At 48.3% G+C, this 27,252-nt stretch overlaps 1 protein-coding gene across 1 annotated transcript in view; it reads left to right on the forward strand.

Moving 5' to 3' along the window:
- The first annotated feature begins 8,712 nt into the window (after positions 1-8,712).
- The window catches only part of LOC144948571 (5-hydroxytryptamine receptor 1F-like), a 53,962-nt gene continuing 35,422 nt past the window's right edge, over positions 8,713-27,252 (forward strand). Inside the window, exon 1 of the mRNA XM_078878141.1 lies at positions 8,713-9,424. The gene's annotated coding sequence lies outside the window, so the exon portion shown is untranslated. The remainder of the gene's footprint in view (positions 9,425-27,252) is intronic.

A 27,252-nucleotide genomic window follows, 5' to 3' on the forward strand; every position in this document is an offset into this window, starting at 1 on the left:
GAGAGCGGTTGGGTGGGGAGGGTAATGAGGGGCTGGGTGGGGAGAGTGAGGAGGGGCTCGGTTAGGAGGGAGGGGATGGGTGGGGAGGGTGGGGAGCAGCTGGGTGGGGAGGGTGGGGAGGGGCTGGGTGGTGAGGATGGGGCTGGGTGGGGGTGGGAGGGGTGGGGCTGGGTGGGGAGGGGCTGGTCACCCCGTGGTGACCTTATACAACTCAACGTTTAACCTACCCACGCCGGCTTGTGCCCGCCCTCACAGTCGGGCATATTTGCGGAATACACCACGCCGCCGTTGACCCTGGCCATTGACCGAGCAACCCAACGTTCCTACCAGCTCCCTCCGCAGGAATGTGTTAACCCCACTGTTTACGGCTGGGTCACAATCGCTCCACGGAGATGAAAGTTGTGCAACTCTCACGTGACACACGAAACCTCGCTTGCAAGTTGCGAATGGAACTTCCTACCACCGCACGACCCCCCCCCCCGCACCCGAGGGGAAGTTGTCACGAGAGTCCACGGTGAGAGTGGAGAGAACAAAGTTAAACATCGGACACTGTAACTTTGGCGTATCGCATTTTTATTTTTATTACACGCTTTTGTTTAACTCACTCTGTCTGTTGTATCCTCAACTCTGTCTGTTGTCGTATCCTCAAATCTTGTAACTCAATTTTAACCCACTTCCCAATGTCGTATCGACTGCAAACTTGGTATACGTATGTCATACTGATGACAATACTATATCCTATCATTAAAAATAAAATAAAAATATTTTTAAGCAATCTTTTTTATATGTTATGTTTCGGCTTGGGTCTAATTGTCCACGTTCAACTGACGTTGGCTTTAAATCACCATGGCCCCTTACGGTATGGCAAGCTTCGGAGCCACTTCCTGGAGTCGTGGAGTTCTGCCATTACTCGTACGGTACATTTCATTAAAGCGTGTTTAAAAAAAGTTTTTTTTTAAATATTAATTATTTAAGCGCAGGTCACGTGTGCGGCCAATTGTTGAATCACAGATTTGGCGCGGCGTTCTCTAGGACGTTGTTTCCCAGTCGCGACGTTCTTCGGTCGTCGCTTTGCTTTTGCAGCAGAGTTCGTACAATCCAGCACTCTCCCCCATCACAACGGGAGGAAAATTGTCGCGCAGGCTGGAAACAAATAGGTTAGATCGCGTAAAAATTTTTATATAAATTCTGGCTGTCGATCAATGAGGCTGGTTGTTGTAATTTTCGGTGAAACCACTGAAACGTCACGGTACCCGAATTGTAAATGTTATAGTGGGTTTACTCTCCAACACACAATCGGTGTGCTGTACTAGTAACGAATTGGCACGTTTTGGTTACGTGACAAACCTTACTAATTGGCAGTGTCGGGTGGTAGCGGGTTTAACGACACATTTTTAACACGTAGGATTTCGCGACCAATATCCATAATATCAGCACAAGACTAAAATAACATCCAATATCATCCATAATATCAGCACGAGACTAAAAGAACATCATAGAAATATTAAATTCTCCCAAATACAACTGTCAGCAGTAGTAGAACACGCGTGCCAACAAGGGCACTCAATTGATTGTGATAATGTTGAAGTTTTGTGCAAAACTAGCTACTACTGGCCAAGACTAATTAGAGAATCTATCGAAATTGAAAGAAATCTAAATAACTTTAACTGTTCGGATAGCTACCGCCTTAGTGCTGCGTGGAAGCGAATCGTCAAATAATACATTATTTAAATGCATGCCTACAAAGGGCAGCGTACTTCAATAGGGATTACCGTTGGTACGGCTATTTTAATAAACACAATAGACAGGAAGGACAAGATCAAAGGGCTCGCATAATAAAAAATGTACGTTGACTCAGTAATCCCCCCCTACCACTTTGCGCAAGAGCGCAGAAGCGTGGTCACCACATCTACACCTCTATATAAGGAACGAAACAGGTGGACTTCTCCACAAATCTGTCTGTCGCCTGATGAAGCTAGTTGTAATTACTGGTGAAACGTCGTACTCAGATTGTAAATGTCGGGGCTTGGCTCTCCACCACACCGGTGATGCTGTATTAGTGACGAATTGTCCACGTTCTGTTCACGTGACAACCCTTACTAGTTGGCTGTGTCGAGTAGTGGCGGGTTTAACGACACATTTAAATATTTACGCGATCTAACGCACAAACCTCTATTATCGACGGCACATTTATATTCACGCCATCTAACCCCCCCCCCCCCCAAAAAAAAACTTTTATTTTAGAAACAAATAGATTTTAACAGCACCGTGGCGTTCTGCTCACAAATGGCAGGAAAGCAAAGACTCCCATCGTGTCTTGTGATCATCACGTGGCGCGTACAATGCTCTTCCTTCTCAGCATCGTAGGGGGTGGGATGGCTGCATCTTTCATTTTAACACGTCGGCTTTTTAACGCGTAGGCTTATGGCTGCATCTTTCATCTCTGCAGGTTTCGTGGTACTGACCCAGTTGTTTTTAACCTTAACTGCAGCCTTGCACCCGTTGGTTCGCATTCGTTACAAACATTTATAATGTTAATAAATAAACTCGTAGGTTCGATGAAACAACGTAGCTGTACTTACGTTCCCTTGCTAAATTTTTGTTTCATTTATTTACCTTCGTAAAAAAGAAATCTGGCCACGTCTCGCACCCCCAGAAAGGGCATCTCGCACCCCCAGGAGCTGCGTGCACCCCAGATTAAGAACCACTGCACTCACCGATAATACCGATGATAATAACAATATCTTGCGCCGGTGGTCTGGGCAAGGCCGAGAAGCGTTCGTTGCAATCGAAGCGACAATCGCGTGAGAGGCGTGCGAGGCGTGATGGGGTGCCGTGCCGTGCCGTTCGCGAGAACAGCCTGGCCTGCTGATGCATCTATTCGTGGCACGCGTCCGTTACGTGGGCTTGCGATGATATTTATTCCGGTTCATTATTTATTTGTTGTTTCACATCGCGTGCTGCTCCAGCCGTACACAAACACGCACGCGCTCTGCCGGGCCCCTCCATCATCCCCGGTCGTCCGCGCGCGCACAACAAGTTAGCGCACATCGACGACGCACCAACGCGTCGTTCCGGGCATACCCTCGAAATCAAAAATCGACAGTAATAACCAATTACAAGCAGGCTCCCCGCGACTTAGCCTGTTCTCGTGCAATGACAATCATCGACGCTGCAAAGCGACATTCGAATTACATTTCCTGAGCAGCGGGGAAGCGTCACGCTCGAAATATTTCCCCCACGTGTCCCCAACTACAATGCCTCGAATCCACCCCCACATTTGTTAATTTTGGCTGCCACCGTGACCACCACCCCCCTCCGCCCCACCGCCCGTACTTCAAAGCTGCCGAAAATGCGAACGTAGCATGCGAGCACGTCGACGTGCATGTATTCAAATGTGGCTCGTAATTCAAAACGGTGAGATAAAGCTGCCCATTGTGCTCCCGTAACTGTCGCCCTACGGCTGTGAGCAGCAATGCATTAGGGCAAAAAGACAACCCTTGTATTCCAGGTCGTATAACTATATATATATTCATGTATTCAATATATGATGCATACTACAAATGATGTTCATTTGCGTAAGTGCCACATTTTTTTGGGGGGGGAGTCGAGATTTAAAATGTTTCAACTGGGAACGTCTTTGACACAGATGTACGTGGTTGATTACGCACAAGGTTGAATATAAAAACCCAATGATTAATATTTAAAATGATTCATAGCCCGTCACATGTTTTTCCCTTTTCGAGACTGAGAATATCAGAAATATATCCATGCGCAGAAATGTCTCGTGGAATGTCATTTTGCGATGACCAAGTGTTGCTGCCTCTGGAAAATACAAATGTTTTCTTGTTTTAACAAAAAAAAAACATGTTAAAACACATTCCTGCGGAGGGAGCTGGTAGGAACGTTGGGTTGCTCGGTCAATGGCCAGGGTCAACGGCGGCGTGGTGTATTCCGCAAATATGCCCGACTGTGAGGGCGGGCACAAGCCGGCGTGAGTAGGTTAAATGTTGAGTTTTATAAGGGCACCACGAGGTGACCAGCCCCTCCCCTCCCCACCCAGCCCCACCCCCCACCCAGCCCCCTCCCTGCACGACGGACGGACACAATTATCCCCTGTGGACTGGTGTAACCAGGAGGTTCCTACCAGTATTAAGGGGTGTCTCGTTCGAGTTAGCTTCCGGTGAATATCTGCTTTTCAGCACAGTGGTGCAAGAGCCCACAGCGGGAGACCGGAAACTTGTATTGCAAGCTGAGTCACTGCCTACATCTAAGAGCGCGACTAGATGGTGTTTGGCAACCTTGTGAACCTGCGTTGAAAATTCCACATTACTATGGCAAGGGATAGGGGGGTGTAGTCCATTTCGTAAGATGATAACTGTTGAACTCTCGCAAAGTGATACTATTTTATCGACTCGCCCAGAGGTATGATGGGCCGAAATGACTAATCGCATTTGAGCTGGTGATCACGCATGCCTTACTACTATATATATTTACCCGATCTAACCCCCCAAAAAACTCTCTACTATGGATGATATTGGTCGCGAAAGCATACGCGCTAAACTGCTTGAATATTGTTTCAATTGCCCACCACTTGTTTTGCATCGGCCTTCCACAAAATTTATACGGAAAATAACAATATACACGGTCTCCCACTACATTTACATAGAAAATAACAATATCCCTCATTCACTTTCTGCATAATTTCCGTTCTAGGCCCATATCTGTTCTAGACAAATAGTATTTGACTCATCGCTGGCCAAACATAGGTCGTCCTAGATTTGAAGCTTTCGTGACTGCAAGGATTCATACTCTTAGTTTTTTCGGTAAAGTCACGTAGGTAAAAAATGAAATTAAAATTAATAAAAATAAAATAATAAAAATCACGACGTTTCGGAGGCAACACAAGTCTCCGTCATCAGGTGGGACCGTCACAGCCAGATTTGCTGTATCACTTGATACACTTGATACAGCAAATCTAGCTGTGACGGTCCCACCTGATGATGGAGACTTGTGTTGCCTCCGAAACGTCGTGATTTTTATTATTTTATTTTTTATTAATTTTAATTTCATTTTTTACCTACGTGACTTTACCGAAAAAGCTAAGAGTATAGAGGTCGTCCTATGGGCATACTTGACCCTGCCATGGGAATGTCTCAACTCTTGTCCACTCGAGCTCTCCAGCCTCGATATGTAAAGAAGGGTCATTGCTCATAACTTCACCTATGATGTACTTTTCCTGTTTAAGGCCACGTCGTCTATTAAGGAATGTGTTGAATAAATATTAATGTACTAGGGGTTCATCTTCTTGGTTCTTTCGGTAAAGTCACGTAGAAGGGAAATAATAAAATAATAAAAATAAAACATAATAAAAGAATTCTCACGACGTTTCGGCCACAACGCAAGCAGCCGTCCTCAGGTGAAGAACAGGTCTGTCGGAAAGACAGCGTCTGAAAGCTTTGAATCGAAATGTACTAGGGGTTGTTCCGGGGGGGCGTGTGGAGCCCCTCACAACCATTTGCGGCCTTTGGCCAGGAAAGTCACAAAAGAATTGCACACGAACGACGCATTCACGCAAGCACCCGATGCTCCGTTTTGAAGTTAAAAATGGATCATCTTTTTATTGTATTATGTTTTGACTTAGAACATTTTATTTCTTCCTCGTTAAAAGCTTATATCATTTTACATCTGGAAGACTTAACTGAAAACGACATTTCGTGTGAAATTTCTCTCATCGTTAAGTAGATGGCCTCGCTGGGGGTTCGGTTTGATGCGGACTTTCGCCTGTTTGGGATTGCGGGATCGAGATAAGGCGACACGGAGCTGCTGGCCGTGCGAGAAGACCGCCGTCTGCAGATTGATTACAACGTGATCGAACGTCTGTCCCTGCGCCTCCGTCGTCCATGCAGGGGGAGCGTAGGTTTGCAGCGCCCCCTGCATGAAAACGACGGAAAGTGCAGCGTTCATCACAGATAGATAAATTTGTGAGCTTATACAATATTATTTATTTATTATGCTCGTGCAACAATGCCTGCGCCGCGTCTCCAAATAATGTGGCAGTGCTGCGCTGCACGTGTGTTCACTCGCAATTCTAAAGCCACGTGCTGTACCCGTCTGTTGTAAGGAATTTGGCGAACTCGAAGCGCTTGGAGCGAGTGCATGCTCACGTCCATCACTCTCGTTTGACTTTCATGTTTACAAACAAAATCCATTTCTTCGAAAGCCCATAAAGAACATCTCTACGGCCTTACACACCCAACGAGCTCTCTCTCTCGCTGCTGGATGGTGATGGTAAGCGATGCAGAAGGCTGCCTGTGGTCCACTTCCACTTTATAACAGAGGCGTTCTTCACTAATGTTCACGGTGACGCTTTCACCGATGAGACATCATCAGTGCGAGAGGGCTGCCACGCACCACTTGGGGATTTGACAGCAGCACGATGATGATGGTGGTGGCGGGGGGGAGGGGCTGTTTTCATTCTTTGTGAATTGAACCGTATGGCGGGACCCCGGGGTCCCGAATAAACGGAAGTCAAAATCGTAATGAGTTTATTTTTGGCGACTACGTCCCACCGCGCACATAAACGCCGCGACCCACCTGACGAATGCGCAGAAGAAACGAAACTTTGAAACTTCGTACTCTCTGTTTCTTTCGTTAAAATCACGTAGTTAGAAGAAATAATTATCAAAGAAAACACGACGTTTCGGTCGCAACACAAGCATCCGTCTTCAGGTGAGAAAAAAATCTGCTGTTGTGATGATCTCACCTGAAGACGGACGCTTGTGTTTCGACCGAAACTTCGTGTTTTCTTTAATCATTTTTTATTACCTACGTGACTTTACCGAAAGAACCGGAGAATATTGATTCCTGCAGTCACGAAAGCTTCAAATCAAGTTTGAAACTTCGATTAGCGCATCGTGTCGAGGAATAGATTGCCGTGTCGTTCACCTTCAACAAACATAAAATTACGTCGCAACGCAGGTTATACGAGGGCCAGGGGCTTATGGGACCCCGGGGTCTCGCCATAAGGTTCAATTGTCGGGGGGCCTTGCGATGAAGACCACGTGACCTAGGCTGTACATGTGGTGGTGGCTCTGCACGTGCCCCTTAATCCGGCATTGTGGGGGCGATGAGGTTTGGCGGATCACACAAAATGTTCAGACACTCCCTTCCCAAGGGCGTCGTGGATGGAGTTCATGTTCCCTGTCTCGCCAGGAGATGGATGTATCGTGAAACGCAACAACATTGCGGACTCCACCTGGTCCGCACCTGTGGGGATAGAGTGTTTCACTCTCGCACGTGAGGGTTTTTTCTTCTTCGAGTGCTGCGGTTTCCTCCAACGTGTTAGACACTCGTTCATTGGCCAATACCACCTTCATATACGAAGGACCGCAGAGCCTGGACACGTTTTGGTGCCGTTTTCAGAATTCCTTATACGGGCAAAGCCACATCCAATGGCTTCATGTTTGGGCCTGCAAATGTAACGTTGTTATCGCTCGTTCTGTCGCGGATTCATGATTATTATTATCATGCTGTTACAGCGCATTGAGATCCAATTTGCATGAATGAAGCTAAAGAAAACTAAACTTTGTTATCACTGCATGTGCACTGTGTTCATATACTTCATGTTTACTGTGTATATGGCACGTGTACACTGCGTGTGCGCACTGCGTGTGTGCACTGCATGTGTACTGCATGTGTGCACTGCGTGTGCACTGCGTGTGTACTGCATGTGTACACTGCGTGTGCACTGCGTGTGTGCACTGCGTGTGTACTGCATGTGTACACTGCGTGTGCACTGCGTATGTGCACTGCGTGTGTACTGCATGTGTGCACTGCGTGTGCACTGCATGTGCACTGCGTGTGTACTGCATGTGTGCACTGCGTATATACTGCGTGTGCACTGCGTGTACACTGTGTGTACACTGCGTGTATACACAGTGTACACACTGTGTATACACCCAGTGCACACTGCATGTGCACTGCGTGTGTGTGCTTGGATCATCAATGTACACGAGTCGCTGACCAGCGCAGCCAGTGCGGCGCTGCACCCCGAGCTTCACCTCCATCCCTCCACTCTCTCTCATCTCGCCGAATCCCATTCATTTATTATTGCTTCGCATCCCACGCACGACATAATCTCTCCGTCCCGACCACCTTTGTCTCTCTCTCTCTCTCGCATTCACACAGCTCCCCCCCCTCCTCCTCCTCTCTCTCTCTCCAGTGCTCGCTCTCTCTCTCTCGGTCATTTTACCCTCTCTGCGTTTCAGCTCAACTCCTCTTCCTCTCCTCTCTCTCTCCTCTCTCTGTTGGCTCCCCCCCCCCCCTCCACATCGCTCCTCCTCGGTCAATCATCATCTGGCTCCGCGTCCGGACTGCGCGCCGGTCCGCCTGTGCGTGTGGGGAGCGGTGGTGCAGCGGTTAGCGCGCTGCGCTACGAACCCGGCGACCCGAGTTCGATTCCCGCTCACGGTCAACACCGGCGACGATTTTCTGAACCGGTTCTGGGCCGCCCCTAGGTCGACTCAGCCTCAAACGAGTACCCGGTGACGGTGTGTAAACATCGCCACTAGGGAGACAAAGGCGGCCGGGCGTGGATGCTGGCCACCCACCTCCTCGCGTGCCTTGCCGGCCTTCATAGGTGCTACTCGCCAGCAGCACTTGCCCCGGCAGTCTGTTAAGGCTACACGGGCATCTTTGTTTTGTCGTGAGATAAAGCGGTCCGGGAACAATGGGGAGTCCAGTGGAGAGTCTCACTCCGAAGGGAGAGTCACAGTCGAGGATTCGCAAGGCGAGTCACAGTCTGGGAACTCCACTTTGAAGATCCTGAACTCCAGCAACTGAAGTCGCCGACTCGGGACTCTGAAGGCGACCACGTCGCAGTCCTCTCCACGAAGCCGCGGTCCGTGACTCTCGCAGCGGGAGCGAGTCGCCACTATAGGATTCTACACCGATATTTACGAAATTCAGCGCAACTAACTGAAGGGCTACAGCCTCATGACCCAGTCTCGGTACACTCAACAATTACATTCGATGAGCTGCACGGACGTCGCGATCTCAATACTGCGTCCTCTGAACTGAAGAATTAACAACAGGCCGTGACTGTCACACTGAAGAACCCCCTGGTATCCGGAGGCTCAATGAAGAGTGGCCGTCTGGAATTCGCCGAAGAGTCGCCGACGCTGCATCTGCACCGTCGTTTGCAAAGTCTCGCCACGCCGCGGGCTCTCGGTTCCATCTCTCGTCGCTGAGTCCACGAGATTTGAAGGGTCCCAGGGGAGAGAGGGCGTCTCTCTCTCTCTCTCCTCTGCTCTCTAACTGCTGAGCCCCAGCTGTCTCCAAACTCTTTTCCACGAAAGTCGCCCGACTCCCGTGAAGATTGTCGGCACGCAGATCGAGACTCGAGGGAGCAACACGCGCCACGGTAAGACCCCCCCCCCCCCGTGGCTGTCGTTACCGAGTTCAACAACAAGCCGCGTTGTCGTCCACTGTCTTACTCATCCTGCCGTGTGTACACCACCCACACCGTCGTCTCCGGACGCATTAAGTCGCGTTTGTTTTAATGCCACGTGTTTCATAAAAACAAGTGTGAGCCTCTCACAATCCGGTAGGTGCGTCACGGTGCGACTATGTGCGTGGAAGCGATTCATGCTCACGGCCAACACCAGTGACGATTATCTGAGCTGGTCCTGGGCCGCCCCTAGGTCGACTCAGCCTCAAATGAGTACCCGGTGCGCTGTGTAAACATCGCCACTGGGGAGACAAAGGCGACCGGGCGTGGTACTGGCCACCTTTTGTGCGCCTTGCCGGCGATTATAAGTGCCGCACGCTAACAGCACTTGCCCCAACAGTCTGCTAAAGGGTACACGCGGGGGGGGGGGGGGGGGGTCTTTGTTGAGCAAGTGACCAGATCTAAATTCTAACCGGGCAAAAGTTTGGAGGGTGCGTCTTACTTTCCGGAGCGTCTTATAATCCGGACAATACGGCGAGGTGTACAGCCCACGTGCTGTTAAAATCCACTGCTCATGCCATATGCTCTTTGTGTCCTGAACTAGCGTATGTACGGCATAAGCTTGTATATGGACCGTACGTACGGTGTGTTGAACTTCTTTCGCACCGTACGTAGCCAGCCTTGCTAATCGGAGGTTTGCTATACATACGTATACGTACGTGTAGATACGTAGAGACAGTTTCTCTTTCGGCTACGTAGCTCTAGTGAACGACAGTAGTCCGTGCCCCTTTCAACGGAGGAGGATTATCAAAGCCTACACAAATCATATTCTTTGGGTCTTTCGGTAAAGTTGTCATCGAAACGTCGTAGTTTTTTGTTATTTTTTTTGTTATTTTCTTTGAACCTATCTGCGTGACTTTACCGAAAGACCCAAAGAATATGAATTCCTGCAGCCACGAAAGCTTTAAGTCGAGATCTACACAAATCATCTCTCCTGAAGCCTTCTCGTCGTGGCTGAAAGACCTCGACATTGGCACACACTTTACACTCCGACTGTGTGCATTGTTTATTGTCCGACTAGACATCTGTGAAAAAGAGCTTCATGGCTTATCGGATTCTTCCAGAATAAATAAACATTCTGATATTGCTTCAATCATGCGCAAGAACAGAATACTAAAGAATATGCCCTCATTACTATGATAGTGCATTGTCTTTGAGCTGTACGTCCTCTGGTCTAGCACCAATTAAAACGAGGCTCAAAAGAAAGCTGTCTCTGGTGTGGACCAATCAGTTGCAAAGACAATGCATATATTATCAGAGTGTTTTTTTTGTTTGCATTCTGACCACAAGTATTGTGGTTAATGCAGACATGATTCCTGTTAAAAAGGTTTCAGTTTTGTTGCCAGAAAAAAAGGGGAAACCCCTATTCCTATATGCCTGGAATTCAACTGTTTTGGAGGCGGGGTTGATGGACCACGCTAAGATCACACGTGTAAGACTCCCACATACTGGGGGGTTAGCGAGATGCCTGGCATCTGTTTATTAATTTCATTGTTATATATTACAGCAAGTAAGCTTAGAACGTAACGATGCACAGAGTGTGTGTTATCCTCTCGTACGAATGGGTTTTCTGCGCGACTCCAGTTTCCAGCAACCACGCAAATACATAGATATGTGAACGAGTTAAAGACTCAACACGGTGTGTCCGTGTGAAACTGCACGCGCACACACACGGGTTATTTTGACCATACTTCACCACGCCGGTCTCAGTGCGACGTTCGTGAATGTGGAGTCGTGAATGCAATGGATGATGCTGCTGCTGCTGTACCAGCGGTGGCGATAGTCAATAACAAAATTTCGTGAACAGCAGGGGTCCCAAGTAGCTCAAGGGCCACGGATTCGTGAAGAAAACAGGAAGGAGCCAATGTAGCAGCTGGAATTAAAATCCTAATAAACATTAAAATTGTTTCAATTAAGCCGCCACCCCCCTCTTGTCTGCATCTCTCTTGTGTCGTCTCACGCCTCCGCTGTGTCGCGTCTCTCATCTCCACACGTCTGTACGTCTCGTCCACATGGCTCTCATATAACCACGTCTATATATATATCTTGTATACATGGCGTTCTTTCCTGCCCCCGCGACTGGACATCCGTGAACAATAGAGCTTGATAGCTCATCGGATTCCTTCGGTATGAATACATATTCTGATATCTCTGCTGTCATCTCACCGGGAGGTGTTGTTTTAAATCAAAAGTGGAGGGGGGCCCTAAAATTGTATCGGCTTAGCCCCCCCTCCCCCCCACAATTTGGCAGGCAGCACTACTGTAGGTAGCTACAAATGAAGGAAACGTTCACTCAAGAGAAGGCACCGTTGTTCCACCACATGCTCTCATGACACACACAGAGCGCTTGCCACGAACGAACCACCGCGCGAACGCCGGTCACGCTCGCAGCAGCGGCAGAGGCTGTTGGCTGCTGGGCCATCGAACAAAGACGGCGGCGGTCACCGCATCGCGTGGCGCTTTCAGATGCGCTGCTTCTGCGGCCGTCTGGAACGTTCTTCCTTCCGATAGTAGGAAGCCACTGGAGCTATGCACTTTTAATTCATTTCGATTGAAAACTCATTTCTTTAGAACTGCGTTTTCGTGTTTAAATTGGTGTCCTTCCCCCGCACACCTCCGATTAGCACGGTTGGCTTCGTACGGTGCAGAAGAAGTTCAACGTACATACATACGGTCAGATTTTCAAACAAAGTAATTAAAACGGACGCATGCTCTGTTTTGACATTTCTATTCAATCGAGTGCTTGCTTCCGTTTACTGTCCCGAGCCACTGATGGACATTCCACGTTTCAATGGCAAAACCCAGTAAATTCACGTAACAATCACGACTGATTTCCCGACCCCACCCATCCCCCCACTGGCCATTGGGGATGTTTGACCATACTTCACCACGTTGCTGCCACTCGCCACTGACGTCACCCAGGGTAGGGAATCGATCAATCGAACTTAAGGCTGCTGGGGGATTCGTCAGCACGGTTGCGCGAACCGACGCGCCACTGATCCACCCCACTTAGGACGTGTGCTTGTTTAGGGGCAATTGCTGAAGTCAGCGTGCAAGGGTGATCCACTTACGGACACACCGTACGAGAAGTCACAGCGGAGACAACACGTCGTACCGACGCACGCGACGCGTCTTCCCCCCTCCCCCTCCACTGCCGACGTCCTGCGCCTCGTGACGTCTCTCCCTCCGTAACACGCGGGAGCCATCGCTTTCAGGCGTCTTCAATCGCACGCCGAGTCGAAGGCGAGGACGTGAGACGTCGTCGAGTTGTGGGGTATCCGTAGATGGATCACCCTGTGGATCGCTGGCGACACGTGCCGAGCGATGTCTTACTGGTTGGAACCTCCTGGTTACACCAGCCCACAAGGGATTATTGTGTCCGTCCGTCGTGCAGAGAGGGGCTGGGTGGGGAGGGAGGGGCTGGGTAGAGAGGGGAGGGTGGGGAGGGGCTGGGTGGGGAGGGGCTGGGTGGGGAGGGGCTGGTCACCCCGTGGTGCCCTTATAAAACTCAACGTTTAACCTACTCACGCCGGCTTGTGCCCGCCCTCACAGTCGGACATATTTGCGGAATACACCACGCCGCCGTTGACCCTGGCCATTGACCGAGCAACCCAATTTTACTACCAGCTCCCTCCGCAGGAATGTGTTTAAATCGGCCAGCGAGCTCCGGGCATAATTGATTTATTTCGGGCTCGATCGAGGGAGGTATAACGCAATTTTCTTCAACTGTAATCCTCCACCTTGACAGAGCACACTCAAATCAAGTCATCACTTTGGCAAATGTGGCAATTGGTTTTGTTTTAATCTGCAACGCGGAGGAGGAATGTTGAAAGGCGAGGAAAATGTTGACAATTTTGCACGACGTTTCGCTGGAGGTTACAGCCGACGTCGTCGTCATCATCACCGGGTGTTCGATCTCGGCCATCGCGTGATCTCTGATCTCCAGCGGACATCGAGGAGGCAGTGACGAGGCGTGTGGCGAGACGTGAACTCCCTCGCCTGGTGTGCAGGTTGTGGGTTCAATCCCAACCCTGGCACCTGCTGTATATTTGGAGTTTGAATTTTCTCCCCGTGGTCACGTGGGTTTTTCTGCGGGTCCTTCGATTTTCCCACCCCCATGTTTAAACATGCGTTTAGGTGGGGGGGGGGCACTTTCGATGTGAGGACCGCCACACATTTGAAACCATCGTGGGTTTTGACAGCAGCACGATGATGATGATGATGGGGGGTGTTTTCATCATTGTGTATTGTCGGTGGGCCCGCACTAAAGGCCACCAGAGGCTGCTCGTGGTCCATGGGCCTTGCAATGAAGCCCACAGCTCTCGAGTGTTTGGCTGCTATACATTTCCACGTGATCATGTGTGGCAAGGTCGCTTCCGAAAAAATAGACGTATATTTCAGTGGGCTTTAGCTGGTAAAATTTAAAAAAAACATTGTTTAGTTTAGTGACTGCAAAAATGGACATCGACACTCGGCCGACGGCAAGTCTCTGAGAAAGTTTATTATCGCTGTCTCTTCTTACATCTCTCTCCCTCTCTCTCTTAGCCCCCAGCTTCCCAGCCGACCAGATGCGGCAGAAGGAGGAATATGTGTGCGCCGCCATGCCTCTCAACGTCGCGAAATGACGCGCGTTCAGATGCTAGAGCCAGATGCTGTTTGTATGTATGGATGTTGAACGGATTTCGCACCGTAAGTAGCCAACGCAGGTGTGGGGGAAGGACAACAAACTGAACACAAAAATAAGTTTTTTAAAGAAATTAGTATTCAATCTAGAGGATTTAAAAGTGTTTAGCTCTAGTCGCCTAATATCGGAAGAGCGTTCCAGATGGCCGCAGAAGTGCATCTGAATACGCGCGATTTGGCGATAATCTTCGTTTGATGGCTGGCAAAAAGCCGCTGCTACGAGGATGACCGGAGTTTGCGTGATGACGGTTTATGCTCCGTGGCGAGATCAGCAAAGGTATTGTGGTTCATTTGTCGCAAGCACTTTGTGTGTTGTGTGAAACGCATGCTTTGCCAGCCTGCACATCTTCTTCTTGGTATGTCTGACATCGATGTAGAGCAACAACATTGAGGTGGTTGAGCCAGATAACACTGGTCAAAAAAAAAAACATTTTTTTCTGGCCTGGACTTTCGCAGCTGTTTTAGACTTATTTCAGGGTGCTGATTCCAAATCTGATCTCAGATTTGCTCTATCACATCTCATTTTATGCTATAGGCATACCCCATTTTCATTGATTTTACCCGAAATTAACTCTGTCACTTGTGATTGCAAGTTGTTGCGAGTCAGTGACTGCTTTAGTGTTAAAATATGGTTCTGTATTTTTAGGATAGTGTGTTTATAATATCATTTTATGTAGATATCCACATCTATTTAATATTTTTCTTCTGCAGTTTTTATTGAAAATGCAATATTTGATATCTCAAAAACATGATGTGATAGACAAAAACTGATGCCAGATTTGAAATCAGCACCCCAAACTTACCTTAAAACCGTTAGAATACCTTATGCCAGAAAAAGTGTGTTGACCAGTGTAATTGTATCAGCAGTAGGCGAGTGTAGTGAAGTTGCCTGCACCATGATGGGCTTCTCTCGTCGTTGATAGATTTGGTGAGACCAAAACATGTAATTCTTTTCCATAGCCGCGCCGAGATGGGAGGATTTAACACTACGTTCTCGCAGCCGATATTTTGATTCGCAATTGATTTTTTGAGTCAGTGGCGCCAATCGTGATTATTATCAGCTCACCACTGACGGCGAGTTGAAGAACACATCTCGCAACCAAATTTAGCAGCGATGAGACGGGAGGAGGCCGAGATGGTTTACTCCGTTACCTATGCAGTGCTGGGAGTAACTTCTAATTCTCATGGACAGCAAACGTAGACGTCTGGAATAGCGCTTGAAAGTATGACATAGAACGTGGTGAAGTATGGTCAATCCCCCCCCCCCTGCTTATGATTAACGCAACCTAAACCATGGCCCCCCAGTCCCCAATCAGCTGTTGTTTTCACCAAAATCCCCCGAAGTGGTTTGATCCCTGAAACTATTTTTTTTATTAAAATAAAAAAACAAACCCCCGCTTTCGCGACCAATATCCATAAGAGAGGTTTTCTTTTTTGGCTTAGATAGCGTTAATATAAAAGTGTCAAACTTGATTTGAAGCTTTCGTGACTGCAGGAATTACTCTTTGGTTCTTTCGGTAAAGTCACGTAGACAGAAAATAAATTGAACAATAGAGTACGACGTTTCGATTGCAACACAAGCAATCGTCATCAGGTAGAACTAAATTTGAGAGAGAGACTGAACACATACACGAGACACACAGACAGACACGCAAGCAGAGAGAGACACACAACATAGACACACACTAGTTCAACACACGCCTGTGTGTTGGAGAGTAAACCCACGACAACCTTTACAATTCGAGCACCTTCTTGGTTCTTTCGGTAAAGTCACGTAGAAGGGAAATAATAAAATAATAAAAATGAAACATAATAAAATAATTCTCACGACGTTTCGGCCACAACGCAAGCAGCCATCCTCAGGTGAAGACCAGGTCTGTCGGAATTATTTTATAATGTTTTATTTTTATTATTTCCCTTCTACGTGACTTTACCGAAATGAACCAAAAAGATGAATCCCTGCAGTCACGAAAGAAGCTTTACATCGAAATTCGAGCACCGTGAAATTTCGCCAGTAATTACAACAACCAGCCTCATCAGGCGATAGCCAGGCTTGCGGAGAAATCCTCCTCCCGTTTCGGAAGGATTTCTCTTCTTCAAATATTTTCATTTCATTTTTGCCGTGCACAAGAACAGAGGCCCACGGCAGAACGTTGGGTGGCAAAAAAGCAAAACAACCACGCGCGAATATCCACCAGGCCCCGTGTAGCCGACGCATTCTGATTGATGTGGGGTTGGCGGTGCACAGACAATCCAGGGCATTTGAGAATTTTTTCTGAGAGTGGCTTTATTGTGCATCATCGTACGTTTTACGCCGCTCGCGGATGACATTACGGTCTGTCTCCAAAAAAAAACCTCAATTTTCACCTAAGTGTAAATAAAAAAAAATGAAGTCATTAGCCGAACCGTATAAACATAGCAACCAAATCTCAACGGTTCATCGGGGATTAAATAGCTGCGCAACGGAGCCACTCGTAAAGGCTTCACTCCGAGACGGGGGTGACACAAAGCGGGGGCAATGATTGGGTGGCGTGAAGGCAGGCAGCAGCAGCAGGGAAATTGAAGAGTTAAATGAAGACAGCATTGTGCTCAGCCCGAAATATGCGAGTGCACAAATCCTCGGATGAGTGGTTACTGCCGGACGAATGAAATGCGGAGAGGAGTTTTGCCAATTCTGATAGCTCTACCCGCTTGTGTGCTCCGCTGATGTAATGGAGGTTAGCGTGGTGGAATTGTCATCCAGAGGTCGGCAGTGACAGTTCGAATCCGTCTCCCTGCGGTGGTGGGTGAAACAACGGTGCACATTCCAGATTTTTAAGAAACATTTCGGATTTTTTGTGGGATTTTTAGTTGAGACAGTTGATACACGGTCGAGAGAAAGAGAGAGACACGGTTGCTAAGGTTATTGTCAGAGAGTGTGTTTGTTGTTGCTTATTCATTGTTACGAGGCCATTCCCAGTATATCTTAAACTAATTAATTAGTATGGTGCTAAGAATGATTTTTTTAACGCGTCAAAAGTTAAGGTATGCGTCCTTTATAAAGTAACGACACACAATGCCATGTGACAGCACCATTTACATTTGTTTTTACAAGGTAAGGCCCACTGAGCTATTTGGCTCTTTTTCAGAAGCCACCTGGCCACAAATTATAGCTCAACGACGTGGCTTATCACGTGGAAATGTATAGCAGCAAAATACTCTAAACGGATGATTCTAAATGTGGAGGGGAAAACCGGAGGAACCGAAGAAAACCCCCCACGACCACGATGAGAGAGAAACACGCAAACTCCGAATATACGCGCGTTAGGGCCGAGATCTAACCTAAGAGCTACTGTATACCAGGCGAGGTAGTTAACATCTCGCCACCGTTAGCAGGAAGAGCACAGGAGAGGAAATAATAAAATAATAAAAATAACACATTATAAAATAATTCTCACGACGTTTCGGCCACAACGCAAGCAGCCGTCCTATGGTGAAGACCAGATGTGTCGAGAGTCTTGTTCTCCACCTGAGGACGGCTGCTTTCGTTGTGGCCGAAACGTCGTGAGAATTATTTTATTATGTTTTATTTTTATTCTTTTATTATTTCCATTCTACGTGACTTTACCGAAAGAACCAAGAAGATGAATCCCTGCAGTCACGAAAGCTTTAAATAGTAATCACCCATCCAAGCAGTGTCCAGGCTCAACACGTTTTCGCTTCCAAGGTTCAATAAGTTTGGGTGCATTATGGGTGATGATTTTATTTATTGACAACACGTACAATTTTCATGCAGTATGCAGTTGATAAGAACCCATTAATAAAGAGGTACAGTATATCTCAAGTGAATAATGCAGTGAATAATGCTCTGACGGTGCCCTGCGTACCGTTGTGGGTGGAAGCGGTGTCATCGTGGTTACAACACTGCGTTATAAACCCAGAACATCTGAGTCTGATTCTTGGCTTATGGCTGTAACGCCAGCGGCGAGTAATATCTGAAGCGGTCCTGGGGCCTCGCCATTTCACCAATCCGTTTTGTGAGGTCACCGCACGGTCAAATTACTCGCAAGGCCGACCCGGTGTAAGGGAGGCCTTCATCCAGCAGTGGATTGAAAATGACGATGGAAAAATCGTTGTTGTTGTTGTTACGTATTGTTTTTTTTGCAGCTCTACAACTACCATTTGGAAGTGAAATATATGGAGGTGTTGATCAAAGAGAGAAGCCTCAGCCAGACCCGGCCTCTCAGAGCTCTGTGAATTGTCATTAATATTTCATGCCCGGCCGAAAATAACAGTCTTACCGCTCAACTGAGTAATGGATAATGGGTTTGCGTTGCCATGATATGGTGTGGTTTTTTTCCACCAAACGATACGCTGTAAACGTTCACGATATGACGATTATCGCGATGCCAGTTTCCCATCGCTTTGTAATTGTATTCCCAATTGTAGGTTTCCGTTGAACTTCTTTCGCACCGTACGTAGCCAACCGTGCTAATCGGAGGTGGTGGGCGGGGGGGCGGCAACAAACAAACGTATTCGTCCCACTTCAAAGGTGGCCACTCAGCGCAACTGTTCCCGAACTCGGTGCGATGAATGCCGGCTTCGGCTTTGTTGGCGCACGGTCAGGTCTCGCCGACTCTCGCCACCGCTCAGGATTTTCGGCCGCGCCTTCCCCGCCACCACCCGATTAGCGCGGTTGAAATACGTACGGTGCGAAAGAAGTGCAGTACGCGATTTGTTAAAAATAAACAAAACAACTCTGTGTCCTGACTTTCGGGCGACCCTGAATGTTCACCTGATTGTCCTTCGCGATTCCAACTCGCAGTGACCATCATCCCATCTAGCTGTGACCTGCAAAACGTCCGCTTTCCTTATCAGTCAATATTGATGCATCTGATCCGTGTTCCACTCTGATCCGTGTGATGCTCGTGCCGTCTCTCGGCGTCATCAACGTTGCACTTTTGTTGCACACGGCGGCAATGTGTTGGGAAGTTGAACGCCAATGTCGAGGTCTGCTAGCCACGACGAGAGAGCTTCAGGAGAGAGTTCAGGTGCTGCGGTGTAGCTGCTGGCTTTGATCTTAGCCAACCGTGTTCATTGGAGGTGCGGGGGAAGGACAACAAACTGTAAACAATAATCAGTTCTAACGGAATTCGTTTTCAACCCATAATTGGTGTTGGTACACTCCAAAGGCAGCCCCAGTCGAAAGTATTTTTTTTTAACAGCCCACTGAGCTGTATAGCTCTTTTTCAGAAGCGCGCAGGCCACAATGAAAGCAACACGCAAACTCCAAATATACAGCGGGCGTCAGGGTCGGGATCGAACCCACGACCTCCTGCATACCAGGCGAAGTAGTTAACATCTCCATGGGGAGAGAGAGACACGCAAACTCCAAATATACAGCAGCAGGCGTCAGTGTCGGGATCGAAACCACGACCTCCTGCATACCAGGCGAGGCAGTTAACATCTCCACGGGGAGAGCGAGAAACACAACCTCCAAATCTCCAGCAGGCGTCGGAGTCGGGATCGAATCCACGACCTCTTATATACCAGGCGAGGCAGTTAACATTTCCACGGGTAGAGACACGCATACTCCAAATATACAGCGGGAGCCAGGGTCGGGATCGAACCCACGACCTCTTGTATACCAGGCGAGGCAGTTAACATATCCATGGGTAGAGAGAGAGACACGCAACCTCCAAATCTCCAGCAGGCGTCAGGGTGGGGATCGAACCCACGACCTCCTGTAATCCAAGCGAGGCAGTTAACATCTCCATGGGTAGAGAGAGAGACACGCAACCTCAAAATCTCCAGCAGGCGTCAGGGTGGGGATCGAACCCACGACCTCCTGTAATCCAAGCGAGGCAGTTAACATCTCTCCACGGCCGCACCCTGACATGGAGGTCAGTGCTCTCTGGCTGTTGTGAAGAGCACTGCTTGGACGTACCAGAACTCCGTGGATCGCCCTGTGAGGCCCTAACTCTGACTCAGCCTCCTTGCCTGCCAATGTTCTCTGCCTCACAACCATAAAATCTAATCTCCGAAGTTATTGCTCGTGACCTCCTGTCGCAAAATAAAATCACATCGGCTGGTGGAGGGGTGGGGGAATGTTACTTGAACACAGGAATTGTTTTAATGTTTCATATCTTACATCAAATGTGAAGAGAAAGATCACCCGTATAGCCTTTAACAGACTGTTGGGGCAAGTGCTGTCAGCGAGCACCTAATAAGACCGGCACGGCGCACGAGGGGGTGGGTAGCCAGCACCGGCTGGCTTTGTCTCCCCAGTGCTGGTGTTTACATACAGCTCCAGGTACTCCTATGAGTCACGTAGGTAAAAAATTGAAATTCAAATTTTGAAAAATAAAAAAATATGCTTTTATTTTTATTTCAATAAAATAATATTATTTTATTTTTATTAATTTAAATTTTTTACCTACGTGACTTTACCGAAAAAACTAAGAGTATGAATCCTTGCAGTCACGAAAGCTTCAAATCTACAATTACTCCTATGAGATTGAGTTGACCTAAGGTTAGGCCCATTAGCAGTTAAAATATTCGCAACTGTTAATGGTCGCGAGCGGGAATCGAACTCAGGTCACTGGATTCATAGCGCAGTGTGCAACAACAACAACAACAGCCGACATCCACCACGTAGTGGCGGTGCCTGTGCCAGGCTAGGTGCACTTTGAGGCCACGTGAAGTGTCGAAGGCTCGCTCACAGCGTGCTAACCGTTGCACACAGACACACACGCAAGGGCGTATATGCTGCACGTGAAAACACGCGCGCGATCACACATAAATTAATCAGGGGCTGTGGAACACACTCTCTCTCTCTCTCACACACACACACATCAGCCACACGTCAACACAAACGCACACCGTGTTCCGTGATGTTCACTGCAACTGCCAAGCTGCAAAGCTGCAAACCTCGGCAGCGGTCTGGCTGAAACGGTTTTGCCAGATCAGAGGGATGTGCATGCCATCAATAAACGAAACTAATTGCTGTGAATTGCCTTCCACGTAATTGTTTATCTCATCATCTGGGAATAGCCATGCTCCGTTGAGGGCTCACAGATATATATATAGGCGATCCAATTGAAATGCATTTCAGATCTCCAATTTCAGATCAGCTTTTCTCAATTCCGATTTTTCATTATGCACAATTATCTCAGCACGGGAAAGAAACTGCAGCAAATCTACCCATGGATGTCCCTGCGGTGTCCCCTCAGGCAACTGGTTTACTTAAATATCTTGAAATATGACTCTGGCAGCTTCATCGAGGAAGATTGGTAAGGGCGAAGGGTACATTTTAGTTCAGTTCAAGGCTTTTCATATTTTGGTGGAAAACATACTGATGTCATCACTTCCACACCTCCCTGAACTAGCACTCGTCATCGAAACTCAACTCGCTTGGCACGAAGCCATCACTATGATGCTTAGGAGAAAAAACTCCTTAAAACAAGTTTAAAACAACGGTTTTATTCACAACTTCGTTCAACTCACGGTCGAGAAATATGTCAATGATGCGGCGCCTGCTCCCACATCAACGCTGACTTGAATTAATTGATTACTTTATGAATGAATCTTCAATGTACAACTTTTGTTCACTCACCACCACCGTTCACTCACCTCCACCGTTCACTCACCTCCGCCGTTCACTTGTCAACACGCCGGAGTCTCCATTGTACACTGGCGGGTTGCATTGCGATCGCAGGGGACGACCACGTGAACATTCATTATGGCCCAAAAGTCCGGACACAGAGGGTTATCCATAATAGAGTTTTTTTTGGGTTAAATCACGTAAATATAAATGTGTCGTTAAACCCGCCACCACCCGACACAGCCCATTAGTAAGGTTTGTCACGTAAACAGAACATGCCAATTCGTTACTGATGTAGTGGTGGTATTGACGTGCGCCGACTGTGACAGTGATGGATCACGGGGCGGCGCGGGGTGCGGGGTTGGGCACGCGTTGTGGGCGTGGTGTGGACGCGCGCGCCGGGAGTGACAGATGACGGGGCGGCGCGGCGTGGGTGGTGAGGCACGATGAGATGTGGGAAAAGAGGATCGTAGCCAGCGCCCGGCGATTGGTCGAATAAGTGGGTGCTCGCAGCGACGTCCGCAGGTGGGGTATAAAGGGGGACGCGCGAGAGCACTCGGGGAGAGTTACCCAGTTGAAGACCCGAAGACGGAGCTGAAGACTTAGTCGCCGAGTAGCTAAGTGGATGTTGGTCATCCGAGTAGCTCAGTGGCGTTAGTCGCCGAGTAGCTAAGTGGATGTTGGTCATCCGAGTAGCTCAGTGGCGTTAGTCGCCGAGTAGCTAAGTGGATGTTGGTCATCCGAGTAGCTCAGTGGGCGTTAGTCGCCAAGTAGCTAAGTGGGTGTTTGTCACCCGAGTACTAAGTGGATGTTGGTCATCCGAGTAGCCCAGTGGCGTTAGTCGCCGAGTAGCTAAGTGGATGTTGGTCATCCGAGTAGCTCAGTGGGCGTTAGTCGCCAAGTAGCTAAGTGGGTGGTTGTCACCCGAGTACTAAGTGGATGTTGGTCATCCGAGTAGCTCAGTGGGCGTTAGTCGCCAAGTAGCTAAGTGGGTGTTTGTCACCCGAGATACAAAGTAGGTGTTAGTCACCTGTAACCAAGTTTGATAAAATAAAGAGTGTGTTACCCGTGAAGTCGTCTCCCGCCGAGTTACTACATTACACTAGTACAACAACACACCGGTGTGTTTGGAGAGTAGACGGAAGCCTACGTGTTAAGCTAACAGCGGGTTATATTTACTTTAACAAATTCCGTATTGTACATACGAATGTTGAACTTCTTCGGTACTGTGCGGAGCCAACCGTGCTAATTGGAGGTGCGGCCGAAGGACAATAAACAAAACACATTAAACGGTTCGAAAGAAATCAGTTTTCAATCGAGATGATTTACAAGTGCATAGCTTCAGTGGCTTCGTCATATTAAATTATTTTTAACAAATGTTCAAGCTCCCTTCCACTTACACAAATTACCTTTTGAAATGAATTGAGGACTTATTTCTGTTTTTTGTTGTTGTTGTTGTTGAAGATTACAGCTGTGCAATCATTCATCAGTCAGGGTTTTGTCGTCTCAAATAAATTCGCAGTGGTTCTTGATCGAGTTTTGCAAATGATGGATTTTAGGTGACCCCTACCCACAGGAATAAAAAACAAACATGTTAAAACATTATACTAGACACATGTTCATAAAGTAAAATATATAGAATATTATTAACCTAAAGAATACACAATAAAAATGTTTTAATTGTATTAACGTACAGAATAAATAATTGACAATTTTAATGCCAGTGTTAATATGAATGAAATAACTTAAAGAATAAACCGTTAAAAATATAATGCCAGTGTTATTATAAATGAATAATTTAAAGAATAAACTATTAATAATTGTTATTCCAGTGTTAATATAAATTAAATAACTTACATAATAAACAATTTACAATTGTAATGCCAGTGTGAAGATAAATGAAATAGCATTAAAAAATAAACCGTCAAACAAATGCCAGTGTCAATATAAACGAAATAACTTCAAGAATAAACTTCTTAAAAAATTGTAAATCCAGTGTTCATGTAAACGTGTCGAACCCCACGTGCCCTGACGTTTTGGGCCCCCCTGCCATGAATCCGCACGCCCCAGCTTGCGGAGGCGAGGCGAGGGATGAGAGAGACGGAACGCGTTGACGTGGCAATTAATTAATTTCGGCGCACTCGTTGGGCAAGTGAGTCAGAGCAGACTGCACTTGGACGCTATTGCTGTGCACGATGCGTTTCAGGAGTTACAATGCCAACCAAGTGTCTCGACGTCTCCTCCGAGCCGCGACGAGAAGGGAGGGCTCCGGTAGAGACGACCTCTGTTGCTTTGCTGTTCCGCCTGCGTTGAAGGGGAGCGCGGACCGAAGTGGTTAAAGACACGCATGTCACCGGGAGAAAAGCCAACTCCGCGTATGCGTACGTGTGTATAGTGACGCCTCCGATTAGCACGGTTGGCTACGTACGGTGCGGAAAAAGTTCAACACATGTGCATAACATGACAGAGCCAGGATTTTCAGGTGGGGGGGGGGGCAACCCCTCCAGAAATGAAAAATGATAGAGGAGTTGTTAGTGAGTAAGGAGTTGTTAGCAATTAAGGAGTTGTTAGTAAGTAAGGACTTGTCCCTTGCGTTTTATTCGACGCGTGTGCGGCGATGGCGCAGCCATCGATCGAGGGTCGAATTCGAACCGCGTCATGTGATCGGCATCGCGCTCGCTGAAGGTGAATGCCTTCAGGGAAGTCGTGTGTACTGAATACGCAACTGCGCACAATTCTGAGTCACTTATAACTGCTTTGCCGTTACTTATTGTCCATTATGGACTCAGACTATTGTCCTATCATCTCATAGAGTCCCTGGCACGTAATAATATGCTACACAGTGGCAGTGGGGGTCGCAAATGCCGATTTATTACTAGTAAACCCCAATGATCCGATCGAAATTAGGGATTTCGATCGGATCATTGGGCGGGGCACGTGCCAACCCAGTGTGTGCATACAAACATGCGTATGGTCCATCTACAGGCTTATACAGTTCACGACACAAAGAGTCTATGGCACGAGCAGTTGATTTAGACAGCACGTGGGCTGTACACCTCACCGTATTGTCCGGATCACAAGACGCTCCGGAAAGTGACGCACCCTCCAAACTTTTGCCCGGTTGTCACCGAAGGTCTACATACTGTGTGCATGCGAATCTAGATCTGGTCGCTTCCACAACAAAGACACGGACCGCCCCCCCCCCCTACCACCACCACCGCCGCCGTGTAGCCTTGAGCAGACTGTGGTGGCAAGTCACCCGTGTGGACACTGGGAGACTGACCAGCACGAGATGGAATCCGGAGTGAGCCCGTGATGTTTCGCTGCCCCTCGTTATGTTATTGAAGGCGCGTGCACGACTTACGCCGATTGACTGAACGACACGACAGGAGGCATTCATCAATACATGGGGTTACTATATATATTGTTACTGGTAGGAACCTCCTGGTTACACCAGCCCACAGGGGATTATTGTGTCCGTAGTGCAGGGAGGGGCTGGGTGGGGAGGGAGGGGCTGGGTGGGGAAGGGAGGGTGGGGAGGGGCTGGGTGGGGAGGGTGGGGAGGGGCTGGGTGGGGAGGGTGGGGCTGGGTGGGGAGGGGAGGGTGGGGAGGGGCTGGGTGGGGAGGGTGGGGAGGGGCTGGGTGGGGAGGGGCTGGGTGGGGAGGGTGGGGAGGGGCTGGGTGGGGAGGGTGGGGCTGGGTGGGGGGTGGGAGGGGTGGGGCTGGATGGGGAGGCGCTGGTCACCCCGTGGTGCCCTTATAAAACTCAACGTTTAACCTACTCACGCCGGCTTGTGCCCGCCCTCACAGTCGGCCATATTTGCGGAATACACCACGCCGCCGTCGACCCTGGCCATTGACCGAGCAACCCAACGTTCCTACCAGCTCCCTCCGCAGGAATGTGTTTTTTTATATATATACAGGAAACCCCACGCCGGGGGTCGTATTTTTTTTGCAGTTTTCTTATTGTCGATTATTGGGATACATTTCCGCACGATCATTTGCGGCCAGGTCGCTTCTGAAACAATCAGTCACTAGCTCAGTGGGTTTTACCTGATACGATAAAACATAGTTTAGTTTTCCTTGTGTGTGTTTTTTTAAGTGATTTGTTTTCCCTTAGCCTATACTTTCCACGCCCTATTGTGTTGTTTTTTTTATTGTTTGTTGTTGTCACGCTCTGACGACGTGCCCCTACTGGACATGTGTGAAAAAGAGCTTCGTAGCTCATCGGATTCCTCCTCCAGTATGAACACAGATTCAGATTTTGATCCACAGCGTGCGCGCAGCCCATGACTGATGAGTGTTTATACACGTGGGTGGAAACCCCACGCGTGCCAGGGAGACAACAACACTCCAACGCCACACGGATGGAAACAGATGGAGATTAGTTCACACTCTGCTTGTGACACCTCCTCCTCGCGAGCCACGGTTTGGCTCCTCTCGAATGAATTCCGACAACGACGATTCAATGTGACTACATCTTGACGGACGGAACAGATGGAGATTATTCCACTTTGCGTCTTATCGGCTTCTCCTGGCCAACCATGGTATGACACGGCTCTTCGACGACCACGGGAAGGGAGTTTCGCAACATTTGAGTGATCCACCAACCCTCGCTGCCTCGACAACCCTGGGTTACAGGCCACGTGCAGCGTAGCCACCACCGCGCGGATGTGGATTGATAGACAGCGCTGTGCATGTTCACATTAAATGATGGAACACATGAACAGGACAGGTTCACCCGTCTCAACCACCACAGTCACACTAAGCCACCTCAACCACCACAGCCACACTAAGTCGTCTCAACCACCACAGCCACACTAAGTCGTCTCAACCACCACAGTCACACTAAGCCGTCTCAACCACCACAGTCTCGCTAAGTCGTCTCAACCACCACAGTCACACTAAGTCGTCTCAACCACCACAGTCACACTAAGTCGTCTCCACCAACACAGCCACACTAAGTCGTCTCAACCACCACAGTCACACTAAGTCGTCTCAACCACCACAGTCACACTAAGTCGTCTCTACCACCACAGTCTCACTAAGTCGTCTCGACCACCACAGTCACACTAAGTCGTCTCAACCACCACTGTCTCACTAAGCCGTCTCAACCACCACAGTCACACTAAGCCACCTCAACTACCACAGTCACACTAAGTCGTCTCAACCACCACGGCCACACTAAGTCGTCTCAACCACCACAGTCACACAAAGCCGTCTCAACCACCACAGTCACACTAAGCCGTCTCAACCACCACAGCCACACTAAGTCGTCTCAACCACCACAGCCACACTAAGTCGTCTCAACCACCACAGTCACACTAAGTCGTCTCAACCACCACAGTCACACTAAGCCGTCTCAACCACCACAGTCTCACTAAGTCGTCTCAACCACCAAAGTCACACTAAGCCGTCTCAACCACCACAGTCTCACTAAGTCGTCTCAACCACCACAGTCACACTAAGCCGTCT

This window comes from Lampetra fluviatilis, chromosome 50, assembly GCF_964198595.1.
Source record: "Lampetra fluviatilis chromosome 50, kcLamFluv1.1, whole genome shotgun sequence".
Lineage (NCBI taxonomy): Eukaryota > Metazoa > Chordata > Hyperoartia > Petromyzontiformes > Petromyzontidae > Lampetra > Lampetra fluviatilis.